This window comes from Emydura macquarii, unplaced genomic scaffold (assembly GCF_026122565.2).
Source record: "Emydura macquarii macquarii isolate MOO-44397 ecotype Brisbane River unplaced genomic scaffold, CSIRO-AGI_Emac_v2 contig_2205, whole genome shotgun sequence".
Taxonomy (NCBI): Eukaryota; Metazoa; Chordata; order Testudines; family Chelidae; genus Emydura; species Emydura macquarii.
The window spans coordinates 9,446,551-9,462,774 of NW_027132342.1; the positions used below are offsets into that span (position 1 = coordinate 9,446,551).

Consider the following 16,224-nt stretch of genomic DNA (forward strand, 5'->3'; position numbering starts at 1 on the left):
GTGGAAGTAGGTGGAGGGAGGGAGTTGGGTAGCGGAAGAGAGTGGTGGGTTGCAGATCCCAGAAGGGCCACTGGCTGTCCACTTTTGACTACAGACTGTCATTCATCCTATACTAATACTCCTGAATCCCACTCTGCAATGGCACTTTGGTGACAGAAGCCTGCACCCTATGTTTACTTAATAAATATCCTTACTGATTATAATCCAATGATCTAAATAAAACTATACATAAAATATTGTCAATTAACAAAACAGACAAATTTATTACAAAAATAAAGTGATGCACTCCTACACCACATCTCTCTCTATCCCTATTAATCTCACGAACTTCTTGTTTTGCACATCTATGTTTTCCTTTAGATAAGTTACATCTTTCTGTATCACATGAAATTCTTCAGCTTTTGTCCTTTGCTGCATAAATAACATGTCCATATGTAGCAATTTCTGCTGTCAATAACAATCACTTAAAAATAGGATAAAAACCATCTCCACCTTCAAGGATCAATCTCTTTGCATAACCAAGGGCAACTGCAGCATATTTTTAAAAAAGTTTTGTAGTTCCATGAATTGATTTAAAATCACATAGCAATTCTATTTCTGACTGATTGAGTTACTTACGTTTCTAGAATATTTTTAGAGCATTTGACCAAAATTTTCTATTAAGACATTAATAATACATAATGATACTTAGAACTTGTATAGCGCTTTTTGTCTAAATGTCTTAGTCTTTCAAAAAGGTATGTATAGCTCATATTTTACAGGGGAAATGAAGCATATTGCTCATATTTTACAGGGGAAATGAAGCAACCAAATACCCCAAGATTTTAAAAAATGGATGTCTAAACTTAGGCTCCTAAATTCATATTTATCCATGTAAATCGGTGGCCCGATTGTTGAGCACTCAGCAGTTCCCAATAGGGGCTCAGAATTCTTGAAAATCAGGCCACTTCTTTACTTAGATAGGCACCCATTTAAAAAAAATTTAGCCCCAACATTTACTACATAGCCAGCACACATCATTGTCCAGTAGGCCACATTTGAACAAGTGCACAGATGTGCAATGTATTCTTGGAAGGGTTTGAATCAATTCAGTTTAGAATTACTAGATGATTGTGTAGCCCAGCCCTTCATATGTTTATAATTAGTCTCTCCTCCATGTATTCATTTAACTTTTATGCTCTCTAGCTATAATATCATATGATAGAATCATTAATATATCATATTTGTGTGCCTGGCCTGATTTTGAAGCTAGCAGGAGCTGTGCATGCTCAGTACCTTTGAAAATCATATAACAAGCTGCTTGGGGCAGGGACCTTGTCTCATCTTGTTCTGTGGTGCTGTATGAATATTTTACGTTTTATATAGCATCTTCCCCCCAAAGGACTGCTAAGTGCCCTCTCAGGCAGCACAAATAAAACATAGTCACCTCTAAGGAGGAGGGGTAGCAACTATTCTATCTGGCTCACAGCAGCAGAGGAGGAAATGTTGGCCAAGGATACCAGGGGAAATCCCATTGTTCATATGCCTGTTACTTTTTTTAAATGTCATGATAGGAGCACTGGATATTTTTTGCACTTGCCAGAGCTGATAGCAGGGACCTCAGCCTGGATACTGTCAGTTCATTGGCATAAGTCTGCACAAAGGGCATGTGTGTATGTGGGTGTGTGGGGGTGGGGGTGCCCTGTTCTGTTCTGTTCTGTTCATTCCCATTGAAGCACCTGGCATTAGCCAGTGCTGGAAGAGAGTACACTGGGCTAGATGGACCAATCCAATAGTCTCACCCAGTATAGCTATTCTTATGGGGTGGCACGGGAATCCTGGCCCTGGTCAAGAGCCAGGGAGCACTTAGCACCTACTGCCTGGCAGGGAGGAGCAGGGCTCAGTCACAGCCCCGGAAAGGGCTTCAGAGAAAGTCCACAACACAGAGGGGGGCAAGGGAGTCCCACTCCCGTAAGGCCCCCAAACCAGCGGGGGGGGGGGGGGAGGCTGGGGTGCAGGGACTTCCCCTTTCCCGATCTCCCTGGTGCCTCTAAACCAGTGGGGCCCCAGTACAGAGGTGCCCCCTCCCCTAGGCAGGCCAGAACTGGAGGAGAAGGGTCTTCCCACCTCCTGGGACCACGGAAAGCAGAGAAAGGGTGAGGGGGGGCCGCTAAGACAGGGCGCTCCCGCCACCTGCAGCAGCCAGCATGGGGGGGGGGGGGAGGGCGAGGTTGCGTCCAGCCCTGAAATCCACAAACCATCCCATCGCCGGGCGACCCCCACCAGCAGGCGGGAAGGGAGAGGAGCCTTGCCTGCCCCACATCCAGGGCAGGGGCCGAGCAGTCTCGCAGGCGCTGGGGGGGGGGGGGGGGGGGGGGGGGGGGGGGGGGGGGGAGCCAGCAGCCGGGCAGGCGGCGCGGGAAAGGGGGGGATCCCTGGCCCCACAAAGGAGGCGGGGGAGGAGACGGTAGCTTGCAAAATAAAATAAAATAAAATAAATAAAATGTTGCGTCTTCAGAGCAGCCCTGGTGGGGAGGGTAAGTCTCGGGGGGCTCCCCGCGCTCCAGGGACGGGGGCGGATCCTTGCAGCCCCTCCGGCTGCGGGGCGAGCGGGGGCGGGTGTCTTCGCCGCAGCGCCCGTCCACTCCCCGGGTGCCAGGCGGGTGACAATGGGCAGCCGGGGGCCAAGGCTCCGTCTCCCTTCGGAGGGGACCGGGGGGGGGAGGGGGCTCGGGGCGGCGGCGCGCGAGGGTCTGGAACCCCCCGAACGCCCCCCGCAAACCCCTCCCCACCCACGCGCCCCCCCGCCCCGGCGCGTCAGGGGCTGGCTTCTCCCAAGCAGGCTGCCCCGTGGGCTGCTCTCGGCGCCTTTAAAACCAAGCCCAATAAATAAATAAATAAATAAAACTGCCCCACAGAGCTGGAGAGCGAGCGAAGGGAAAGGGCTGCTCGGCGCAACCCCAGCCCGCGGGCACTTCCCGGCCGGGGGAAGGAGGCGGAGGAGGAGGAGGGAAGCAGCTGCAGTGCAATCCTCCTCCCGGCTCCCCTTCCCCTGCCTCGCGCGGCTCTGCGGATGCTTGGCTCCTGCTGGGCTGCTGGAAGGGGCTGTGTGAAGGTAAGGGCTGGCCCGCCGCTCGCTCTCGGCGGTGCCCTGCGGCCACAGGGGCGGGGAGGGGGCGAGGAGCCCTTCCCACCTGTGCTCCACTCCCACCTTGGAAGTTACTTTGTTTGCAGAGTTCCCGTGGAGGCTCCTCAGGGCAGCCCGGGCATTGCACACACCCCTCTGGAGCCAGATACACCGGGGCTGGGGGCTGTACCTGGCGCCGCGCTGTGGAGCTTCAGGGCACCTTTCAGTGTCACCTTCATCACCCCCGTGTTCAACTCGCACCAGCCTCCCGCTGTAGAGTCCCCACGATGTCATGCCACCAGCCATTGCCCAGTCACTGCTCGCTTGGCTGGTGCCCTCACCCAGGCTGGAGTGGCGAAGTGAAGGGGGGGGGGGGGGGTTGCAATGTTTCCTTTGTGGTGGAGGAGGCTTTCGTGACCTTCCAAAGTTTTGTTCCAGCAGGAAACCATAAGAGTTTTTCAGAATGTACTCTGTTTCTGGCATCATCTATTATGTTAGACAGTTGTGGTTTGGAATTCAATCGTATACGTTAGATTCTTTTGCAAGGCGAGGTGGGACAGAAAAAAAATAGACCTTTGGAGATTTACATGCTGTTTTACCTACTTTTACCTTGTGGCTTTATTGATGAGTGTATTTTACATGTTGCAGTTGTAAATAGCCTTTGTATACTGCATGTAACATAGCCCAATACAGAACATGGTGTTTGGGTATATTATATATAAAAGCAGGAAAATCAAAAATTTATTTACATAAAGGGGACTATCTCCTAAGGTTTAAAACATTCCATCACTGCTTGGCAATTAGAGCAATACTTGAAGATGTGCTCACTATATACACCATCCCTGTCTTCACAATGCCATACTTTAAAAGGGTCTGCTAATGTTTATAGTATTAATATTATTTTCCAACTTCAGAAAAAGTTAAATAAATGTAACAAGTGACTAATTTATAATATGGTCTAAAACTTTTTGGTATTCTGGATAACTGACCAAGATTATTAAACTATGAAAGTGGCTACTGCTGACATGCATTAACAACATTTCCAGAGGATTTTTCTATCATTTTAAATACAAGTTTGCATCCTAAATTTATGTACCCAAAATAGGCTTTTGATCCCTATGGGAAGAATATATCTTTTGAGAAAGGTATTTAAGGGGCCATTATATCCTGTAGTGGAGTAGTAGCCTGTAATAGGACCCATGAATAATAAACTGTGTTTCATGGTGCCAGACACATTGGCAGTCTGTTGCATGCATAATACTTTTGGAATTGTAACTTTTGGAATTTACATATGAATTTTCTTGGCATACGTATATTTAGGAGATACACTCTATATTATAAATGCATTAATTGATGGATATACATAACTTAGGCTGTAATTCAGCCATGGATTTATTGGGGTATGATCTGGCTTTGCTTTTGTGATTTATTTCATTTATCTCAGAGTACAGAAAATCTTGACTGAATACCCTTATCATTTTTATCTTCCTGTGAATGTACATTATACACACACATATACCACTCCCTCTTTAGGTTTAATTAGAAGTGGAATAACCATTTTAAAAAATGCCTACATGTGTTCACATATAGAAAAATGCCCCTTTTCAAGATATACAAATGTGCTTGATGGACTAGAGCAAATTTATAATACATGTTTTAGAACCTTTCAATAAGCTGCAATTTTAAAAATATTTGACATGGAGTTAGATTGTGATCCAAAGCAGTAAACATATGAAAATGCAAAGATAAAGTTGGCATTCTAGTCTTATTTACACAGGTTATGCTTTTATTTTAACTCTGCATGCTCATTGCGGGAACTATTGGTATCAGTGTAAAGAGGGCTAGAGTTGTGATCAAACACAGAACCTTTTTTGACACTGATGATTCAGCCGCTTGAGAAAAACAGTTCCATAACACAGTGAGGTTTTGCAGGAATATCTGTTGTGATTCACTGAGGTGTTTACTCCCAGAAGTTACAAAATAATTGTCTGCTCCTATGCCTATGAAATCACAGGGAAAGGAATTGGATTCTGGGTTCCAAATCCAACTCACCCGAATAGTTCCACTGGATTTGGCCCTAATATTTCAGTAGAAGATACAGAGTTATGTGAAGAAGACACTATAGGCACATTTCTGCACACTGAATCAGTAGGAGTTTAGTCATTGCATTATATGGGAAAAGGATTAAACCCTATGATATCAGATTACTATTTAATCCATTTATCAAAACAGTTCCCATTTCCAGACAGAAGAAACAATAACGATTAGTGAACAAAGAAAGCTAGTGTAAAGTGAGAATTTTAATACTCATAACATTAATAACAATTTTCATCCAAATTATTAGCAATAATAATACAAAATAAATCCATAAAGGCCATTTGCCAAACCTTGTTTTGACAGAAGCTAAGGATGAAGGGCCAAATTCAGAGGCGATATGTAAGGTAGTGTAAGTGAGACCCTTGCATTTAGATGCCCTTACACATATTGTATTAACATAAAAAGGAGTCTGACCTGGAGGAGGCAGAAAATGATTATGTTAAATTAGGGTGAGGGCTACATTAACTTGCATATTCTGGACCTTATACTATGTTAGACTCTGAATGAAGTACACACATGAATAGAGTTGGGTGTAAAAGTGTCTGACTGCAAAGTGATCTTGCACCACCCTACACATTTTTTCTGCATTTGATATTGAGTTTTTCTGTAAACCCTCAGTATTCTGGATTATGTCTATCAGAAATGTTTAAAAAAAAATTGTGTGTATAGGAGGCGGAGTCCTCTAAATTCATTTTATCCTCTTTAGTCCCTGTCAAAAGCCCATGATTTGGATCTAATGTTCTTCCATATAAAATATATGTGAATTTACTGCTTGTGAAATATTATAGAGTAGCAAGAGTCCTGCAACGGTTTCTGTGTAAAACAGATACAGTGTGGACAGTAGCAGAGCTGTTCTGCTAATGAATATCCACCTGATGCTACAGGGATCACCTCTAATGGAGTAAAGTAGTTCATTCTTTATGTCTTTTCACTCCTTGACCTCCTTGTGGAAATTGCCAACAAGTGTGCCAGATGGGATGTGTTACCAGGAGTTATGTTAGTTCTACCAACTAACCCTCGCTCTATGACAACTTCTAATCACAGCTAGTCTGGAGTGTATTCATTATACTGACTAAATGTAAAATGCTTAATTTCCCCATTCAGTCACTGAATTAAATGACTTCACGGAGAGCAGGATTGGGCCCTTACTGTTCTTCAAACATACTCTATTGTATTTAATTACAAAGGTACTTACTAGCATCAGTATGGTAAGATGGGTCGGAATTTCCATTAAAAATGGCTATTTTCAGGGGTATGGGTCTGTACATTTCAACTGTAAATATTTACTCTGACAAACTTGTCTTGTTGTTTTTTAGATTATGAATTGTTATTAATAGCAAGGTTAACATCAATGGCATAAATATATTTTTAAAAAGTCCCTTTTTCTGCAGAATCTTTTTTTTTCGGCCTCCTACCCCAGTTCCTTCTCCATAGACGTAGTCCAACTCCCCTTAAGGTCAATGAAAGTCTTACTGTTCAGACAGAGACTGAAGCTGGCAGAGCAGCTGCAAAAGCAGCTCATGCAGGAGTCAGCGAACACTGATATTTTTTACTGTTTTGACAGGACTTTCTCTGCCCTGTGCTGATTGGCTATCTGCTCCAGCCCCCTCCAGTTTCTTCACCTCAATGTTACTCCACACCTGCCCCTCTTACCTTTCATCCCTTCCCCTCTTCTCACCTGCTCTATCCCCCTAGCCCCTCTCCTTTCCCTTGTCTTCTGTGTAACAGCTAATCCCCTCCTAACCACTCCCCTGTCCCCCCACCCATATAAAAGAACTAATGTGGCATTGCCGACTAAGCTCTTTGGGGCAGGGACTGTGTACTACTCTGTGTTTGTACAGTGCCTAGCACAATGAGACCCTGATCTCAGTTGGTCCCTACGCATTACTATAATAAACACAATAAATAATAGCATTAATACCAATGACTTCGGTGGATGGCCCAAACACACACGTTCTACTTGCTGGTTCTTCAGTCGTAAAATAACTAATTCTTTTCTCGCCGTTATATATAGGTCTGATCTTGAGAGTCCTTTCTTAAATGAATAGCCCCATTAACTCCTGTGGGACTTGTCATTCCTCACTTGAGGAAGGGATTGCAGGAGTGGATCTCTAATCAACTGTGCTGCTACACATAAGGAATATACAAAACAGCCACATACATTTCAGCTTCATTTTATAACACTGGTGTGTTTGGGTTAGAAATCAGTGCCCCAGCTCAGCCTCCTTAGGCCCATGCACAGCTCTTCCCGCTCTTACATGGAAGGCAAGAGGACTCAGCTGTCTCTGCATCTCCCCCGGAGGGCACCATGCAGGGTGCTGGAACAATTTTTATAGTGGGGGTGCTGAGAGCCATTGAACCAAACTGTAAACCCTGTATATAATGCAAACCACTTCAAGGCAGGGGGTGCAGAACCTCCCCCCACTCCCCTAGTTCCAGTACCTATGGCACCACGTGAGTCTGGAGTTTGTTCAGAGGGGGAAGTAGAGGACTGGGGGAGACAAGAACCTGATACATTTTGTCCAGCGCAAGGAGGTTATCTGGAGAAGATAACATGGTCTAAGCCTGTAATATATTTTCCCTGGTGCAATATATTTTCCTTGATTAAACACAGGGTCTCTGTACCGGTGGTGGCTGTGGCTTCCTGTGGCATCAGGTTTGGGGCTGCTCCCATGGCCTTTTCTACCGGCAAATCATGCTACCCCTTTTCTTTCACCCCTAATGGGATGAGGTGAAAAGATCTTTGAAGATTTCCTCCTTCCAAAGGTTTTACCATCAGAGAGGATGATCCGGCTCAATGGTTGATAGGGCAGTGCACGTATTCTTCAGCACAGGTCTTATCTTTTCCTTATCAGTACAGAGAAATGCTATTTCTTAAAAAAACCATTGATGATTCATTTTATAAATGTAACTCAATCTTTAAAGGGATAATGACATTAAAATCATTTTAAAAACAATACTGCCACCACCATAAGTTATTAAACTTGAGAATTTTAAAATTCTACTTTACTTTTCACCATTTCGCCATGCTTACTTTTTTTGCATTTCATTCACTTTGAGCAACAGAAAGAGGGTCAGTTTTACTTTCTAATTCTCTTGCACTAAAACAATGTTGCAGTGTTCGGATTGTTAATACTGAATTTGTATGCTTAAGTACGAACAAATTTAACTAAACACTTAATAATTATAACGTTTCTATTAATATTAGGTTTTGTAGCACTCCTACTTTAATTTTGATGTGAGGGCAGATAGGTGAAACTACCAGATAATGTCTCTTCAATGGCCAATGGCTAATATTCTACCCTCATGTGTGCACAATTTAGGAGGGCCAAGTTCTGCTTGCTTTACTCTTGTAAGTAGTCCCACTCAAGTCAGTTGGGTCACTTGTGTGAATAAGGCAAGCAGGGTTTGGCCCAATGAAAATTGCATATATGTATGTTGTGAGGCCACGATTTAGCCAATCGTGCATAACATAACCCAAGTGATACAGCGTCTGGACGAAGAGTATCAAAGGATGGCTGAGAAGAGTTTTTCAATTGTGAGTTTAAGCCAGACACTCCAAGTACTGATTTGTTGCCGCATGTTTTAATGCTTACTTGTACATTTCTCAGATATAAAATATTTTGTTTTTTAAATATACCTTAATTGTTGAATATAATGACAAACTCAAATTTCAGATTGAAGTGTAGAATCAAATAATCACAGTACTAACTTGCTGATGCTTTCATGGCTTTTTTTACACTTACAGTTATTTTTTCCTTAAATTGAGTATTGACTTTTGAAGGTTTATCATCTTTCTTAAATGCATGTCCTTAACTTCCAGTAATAATATAATAAAGTTTGATGTACATTTGGAGAGGAAAAGAGATTCTTAAGAATAATTGAAGAGCTTTGCAGATTTTATGTATGTATATAAAATTTTCTTGACTAGATTTGCTTAATTTAAGTAGATTAACTACCTCTGTAATTTTATTTTGGAATTAATATAAATAACCTTAAACCAAAACTGTGTATTTTTCTGAAAGAGGACTTGGTTTATACTTTAAAGGTGACCACTTTAATTCTCAAGGATGAAATGCTGAATACATTTAGTCAAGATCTAATGTAGGATTATAGTAATTTATTTAGTCTCTGTAAATGTCTTCTCTTTCCTCAGTACATTTGTGTATGCAAACACTAATATTCTTGTCTCTAAAATATACTGGGTGTTCATGATATATTGTAAAATAGAGCCCCTTCAGGGTTTGAAGTGAAAATAGAGGAGCATTATTATACTGCATTTGTATTTTAGAATTACAGGAATAACTGAGCAAGTACTTGTGTACCTTAGGACATGATCCAGTAAGTGGTACTGTTAGTAATTTAAAAATTAAACTTAAATCTTTATAAAATGAAGAACAAGCAATTACAATTTTGGGGTAGTTGGAATAAGAGAATTAGAAAGTGTAATCATGTAGTGATAATTCAAAATGAGACTTACTAAAAGGTTTCTAAGTGGTAAATGCATTAAATCAGTACAGCTATTAGATTACATAGAGATTACAATACTTCACCTGTATTCTGACTGCATTCGTCATCCTTGTCTGCCTGTCTGTCCAAGGGACTATCCAGAATTCCTGTGTACCATAAGTAGAATATTTCCATTGATGAAACTCAGCAGAAGTGGACTAGGAGGCATAGTTTAAAACGGCAGACAGACTTCAGTGTATCTTATTTCCTCTTTTTGTATTTATTTACAACATCCATATAATCTTTATGTGACAGTTTCACCTAACAACTGCTTGAGTGCTCTTTAAAACTAAAATAATGACAATAACATGTACAATAACTTACTTGTGTGTGCGATCAGTGGAGGAAAACTAATTTGAAGAAAATTAATTTTAGTAAAGGATTTTTTTACCCAGTATATGACAAGTAGTTATAAGCAACAAGACATAATAATAGGTTTTTTTGTTTTTGTTTTAAATAATGAAAACTTTATATTTTAAAAAGATGGCTGAAGCAGTTTCAGTTAAAATGAAATAAATCAAAATCCACCATTGAGAACTGAAGTTTAAAAAGAGGGATGCTAGAGATCTATTTCAGTTAGAGATGCTTCTAAAGCAAAGGACTTTGAGTCTAAGGCCTGGTCTCCACTTAAAATTTAGGTTGACATAGCTATGTTACTCAGGGAAGTAAAAAATCCACCCTGAGCCATGTAGCTATGTTAGCTTAGCCCTCATTGTAGATGGAGTCAGAAAGCATCTATCAACCTAGCTACCGTAGCTTGGAGGGAGATGGTATTCGTGCACCTTTTTGGTTGGTGTACAATGCATTGACACCACAGGGTCATGCCAGCACAGCTACAGTGATGTATCTCTGCCAGTATAGTCCCAAGACATCCCTTAATGCTCTGATCCCTTAGGATATATGCTCTGATTGAGAGTTGAGGATTGTGAAACCTGTAGTGAGAGCAATTGCTAAATTTTTACATTATAAAACTTTTATGCCATCTCATGACTGCTCAGTGGCATTCATGGAATGGATTGGTGGATTCAGTCCAATTCCCGGTGAAGATGTATCCATGTTACAAAACCCACCATAATTAGCACCCTTATTGGCAGTTACAACAGAGAGGTCATAGAATGAGTGGGATGGTGTCTGAACTACCCTTCTTACCCTTAAGAAGTGATCTCTCCAGGCAGGCTTGAGACACAAAGGCCATTAAGGGAAGCCTCCGTCTCCAAGGCTATCACCCTGACACTTTTCAACTGTTCTAAGCTGACATTTAAAAAAGTTAATGGTGCCATTTGATGTAGTGCTTCTGTAACTAAAACAGGGCTTAGGTTTCTAAATAGAACTTCTAGATCACTAATTCATAACAGAAGTTTTGCGGGAGCTTGCAGCGGGAGGGGAAACACCTTAAATGACACTAAAGATTATAACTCAAACATCCCCAAGGAATCTATTCTCCTTTCAGCATGCTTTCTTAACTGTCACTGACACTAATGGCAGGTACATAACACATTCACATTAGGAAGAATAGACTTTTAAATGCATATTTCAGTGCTAGACATTACAGTCTTCGTTCAGAAAATGTACATTTTTAAAAATTTCCTAAATATGCGTTTACACAACCAACTACAGGTTCACAGGGAACATTTGAGGTCTAATGGCTCCATGAGTACATTAGTACATGATCAACCTCAACAGCATCAAGTGTCTAATTGCCATTTAATCATGCTAGCTTTGTTCTGAAGTCCATAAATAGACTGAGAGCATTTGATGGTTTCATTGAAAGGTAAATTCAAAGCAACCAGAAGAGACTATTCGGTAGTCATTTTTTGTCATTATTCGTTTTAGCAAACAGACAAACAAGATAATGTATTCCTTTGAAACAGTTGTTAATTGCAAACTTTCCCATAAGAAGAACACCATCCAGTTCCTGGTGACAGAACTGAGGATCACTTTGCTACTCTATGTACCAATTTATGTCAGGACTATGGAAACGTAAGTTATAGAGGGAAAACCTATCAGAGAATCCAGTTCATTTCCCACATTAAATTAAATAATTGCTTCTTTACTGATAGCACTAGATTCCTTTAATGCTGGCCAATTTCCATCAACCCATCCCTGTTTAAAACAAAAACATACTAGAGTATTTTGTAATAATGGATCCAAACATTACATTAGTGTTACTGTGATAGGTGGCTCCCTTATGATAGAACACTCTGTAGCATTGGATTTTTTAAAAATAAGGTTTCTGCTCCCTCATCTAAAGTAACTTTCTTCTATTCATGAGACAGTAACTTGATGAGAGCAATTTTGCCTGCAGTGCCAAGGAAGATGTGAACTGTCCACCAAGCACTCTTGAGTTTATTTACTCTATCAAAGATGTATTTGCACAATAAGCAGCTGTATGACTGTATGACTATACTATGACTGTATACTAGACTGTATGACTATACTATCTGTACAAACTCTCATACACTTCTTTAAGGGAATTTATTGCTTTTTCTAAGCACCCCTTTCTCTGAAAAATGTGGGCTTCAATACTTTAAAGTTGAATGGAAATGCTTTCATCTCCTCTCAGTTTGACTACTGCACTTCCTTTTTCGATTGCATTCCTGAATCCCAGTTCTTCAGACTGTCCATGAACAAAGTCTAACATACTCACATATCTTTTCCCTGGCTGCACTCTTCCCACTCATCTACCACTGGCCTCATCTTTCTTGCTCTTCACATTATCTCACTACTGTTGGTGCAAGAGTTGCAACGGTACCTCCATGGCTCTTATGATCTGGAATAGCCATCACACGTTTCCGTGTCTCACTGACTTTTCATATATTTGCAAAGTTCATCTCGCAGTATATCTCTTCTTTACACTTTTATGTCTTAAATTCTGTCCTTCTTTGCTTATATTATTATTATTTTATTTTAACTACAAAGTATTATTTAAGATGACAACTACTGTACTTGAGCCATGGTGGTTCTGGATCCAGACTCTTGTCCAGTAGTGCTTGGAAGGTTATGAGAAAGGTTCAAGACAGATATGTTTGCCATGGGACTGACAAAATGTAGGTGGTAGTGGGGACCTTAGCACAGAAAATGTAGTGAGTTAGTTGAGAAATAATGGACTGGGAAAGACAGGAATTGGAGGAAGAACCAGAATCTGAGCTGTATGGGATAAGAGACATTATAGTGAAATGTTGATTTGAAATGGAAAAATGAAGGAGAAAGAGGTCAAATAAAAGACAAGATAACATGCAAAAGATGGACTGGAATTATTTTGTTTGGTAGCTGTGCAAGAGAATACTAGGATGAAATTAAGAGAGGAAAATTTTAGGCTGAAAAAAAAAATCAGGAAAACTCTACACAGTGAGTTTTCTAAGACCCCATTTCAGCAGGGGATTTAAGAACATGCCCAATTTCAAGTAAATGAGTAGTCCCATTGCAGAATAATCTTCACAGTGGAAATGGTGGAATTCCTATTGAAGGCAGTGAAAAGACATCCATTTAGTACAGTGGTTTTGGATCAGACCCTTGGGGACATTTACAAGTAAATTGGACAAAATCCTAGAAAAATAACTTTGCAGAGAACATTCCTACACTGGTAAGAAGATGGATATATCATTTAATAGAATCATAAATGCTGGAGATGGAGAAAGAACTAAGATCCAGGATTGTGATTTTTATTTTAATATTCATATTCCTGAAACCTTTTTTACATTTCTTTGTATCTCCCTGGCAGCCATCCCATAGCTCCATAAGTCTGGAGGAAGAGAGTGGTTAGCATGTTGTTGCTGTGGGGATTTGAGTCTTCGTGCTGTATGTTGGTAGTGTTGGGCATGTGATTTTAAAACTTGCACGATACAGCTGCAGGTAATTATTTTCCTACTGCATGTCATGCCATGTTTTGAGTTAAAGGGGAAATTTCAAATTATTTTAAAAAAATCTTAAGGATGTTGTAAAGGGAAATAGAGGGGAGTGACTAGTGTCAATTTGGATAGCAATCAGGCTGGAGGGAGACAGCTTGTTCTATCAGTCACCAAGAATGTTAGCAGCCAGCCAGCCACTTATTCATCAAGGCATGGAGAGAGAGAAAAGTAAGGATCAAAGACATTTGCTGACAGTATCTTCATCTGTTGAATTAATATGGTTAGTTGTATACTGTGGTTATATTATTCTGATTTCTGTTTAGTATTAGTTGTTCATGTGATTGCTAGCTATTTTATATTTAGGGTAAGATCTGGGGTTTTGGTTCCCTTTCCTATCCTGGACAATTTTTATATGTCTCCAGGGAGGATATTGTATGGCTGTCACTTGGTAGAGGGCTCATTAGTGCTATGATATCCCAATTTTTTTCCTCAAGTGAAAGATGCTGGCTTCTCATTTTCTGCATGTTTACAGGGTGACCCATCATGCTGAGTGTCTCTGGCTAGCATCCATGCAGGCTGGCCTCGTGCTGTGATTCACAGGCTCTCCCATGTGTGAGGGAACTGGATCCGTACTTATGAAAACCCTTCTCCAGAAAGTGCTATCAGAGTAGTATATTCGGTACACTTTTGTCGGTGTTTGGGAAGAGAATGTAATCAATTCTGCCAAAAGCAGCGAATGTTAGTGGAGTTAGAAAGTGCTATTATCCACCTTGTCCAGCTAGTAGGAAGTCAGCAGAGCATCTAACTCAGAGTGAGGATTCCTGGGTTCTAGGGCTGGTTCTGCCAATGACTCTCTAGGTGACCTTAGGTAAGTCGTTCAGGCCAGGATTTTCAAAAATAGGAGCCTAAAGTTAAGCCTATTTAGCCATATTTTCAAAAGTTCTGAACACCCAGCAGCTCCCACTGAGGTCAGTGAAGCTTTTGGGTGCTCAGCAATTTTCAGTATCAGGCAAGTGTTCAAATACAGATTTAGGAGTCCAACTTTAGGCTCCTAATTTTGAAAATATTTGCCTCAGCCTCACTGTAACATTGACTTAGTCATTTGTAAAATGAGGAAGATTTTTACATACCTCACCGGGGTGTTGCTGAAACTTAATGCTTTATAAAGTATTACAAGACCCTTCTGTAAACTCTCTAGAATTGCAAATCACTAACGGTGACTTTTAGAATTAAATTCAGCACAATTTATAATAGTTTACTTCAAACAGATGTCTATTCATTCAGAACAGGTGGTCCAATATAAAATCTTTGACATGGATATACATGATCCATATGAATTTCTTTAAAAATGCATCATTTTGCACACAGGGCTTCTAAGGGAAGACCTCATATCTGCCATTTTAATCTCCTAGGGCTTGTCTACACTACAAGGACTGTACTGGCATAGCTATGCTGCCATAACCCTGTAATGTAGACACAACCTACAGTGACAGGAGGCGTTTTTCTGGCAATGCAGGAACAGCGCCTCCCCAAACAAGGTAGCTAGCCTGACAGAAGCATTCTTCCTTCGACCTAGTTGCGTCTACACTGGAAGTTAGATCGGCATAGCTGTGGTGCTCAGAGGTGTGGATTTTTCATTCCCTTGAGCAAAATAGCTATGTCAACCTAAATTTTAAATATAGATCAGGCCTTATTTTCTAAGTGAAAAAATTTGTACTGGATTAGTCTTACAGGATCATTCCTCTCTTCCCTCCCCCTCCTTTCAGACACTTCCATTCTGCTGCCTGCTTTGTAGCATGCACACAGTGTTTAAAATCCAAAATTTCCTTGGCTGCTTTTCTACTATTTCCTTACCACTCATTTCTAGTGGAGGGCAAGAAGAAATATGCTTTTTTTTTTTTTTAATTTTCAGGCTATATCCCTGCAGGTTGATAATGACAGCAAGTTGTCATCATCACCTTACAGCCATTCAGTAAGTGACATGGAATAAACTAGAAGTCTCATCCCAGTTTCACAGAAGACGAGCTTACATTACAGAAACCAACACCAGATTTGGCACCCAGGTAGGCAATATTAATAGTTAGGCAAAGGACTGAGTGATTATGGACCATGAACCACCTTTCCATCATGCTTGGAGGCAGTCCCATCAGAGTAGGAGTGAGACACATTGACAATGCCTTGGGGAGACTTGCAGAACCACTGCCCAAAGGCTATATATATTCAGTAAATAACTTTATTCTAATGTGAGTAGTTCCTTTGAAGCAAAGTATTTTTTTCAGTAAGTAAACAAAAACTAAAAGTCTGTTACTGGCAATAAACAGAACTTTAAAAATATTGTTATTTTAAAAGGGACACTTACAAATAACATATTCTTATAAAAGAGCCTTACTTTTATTGCCAATAATGAAATAGTTTATTAAAACTGGGTGGGGGGATAAAAATCTAATTTAATTTACTTTCTACTATTTTCAGTGGTCATTTTTAGTATTTCAGTCAGTCAAGTTTCACTTCCCTGACAATCATTGTGTTGTTTTAGGATTGGATACATTGCAGGGAGTATTGCACTGTTTCAATTGATTTTCTTTTTAAAGTTTAAATGAAAAAGTTTCCATTGGTACTAGACAGTGGAACACCCCCATTTTCCAGTGACTCCTATATTTTGGG

At 40.7% G+C, this 16,224-nt stretch overlaps 1 protein-coding gene across 3 annotated transcripts in view; it reads left to right on the top strand.

Annotated features, from left to right (window-relative positions):
* The first annotated feature begins 2,922 nt into the window (after positions 1-2,922).
* Positions 2,923-16,224, top strand: part of MPPED1 (metallophosphoesterase domain containing 1) — a 65,392-nt gene continuing 52,090 nt past the window's right edge. For 2 of the 3 annotated variants that reach the window (XM_067558980.1, XM_067558982.1), the window contains exon 1: positions 2,923-3,094. The gene's annotated coding sequence lies outside the window, so the exon portion shown is untranslated. Of the gene's footprint in view, positions 3,095-15,486; positions 15,624-16,224 lie in introns of those variants that run through there. The other variant, XM_067558981.1, reaches the window with a different exon arrangement.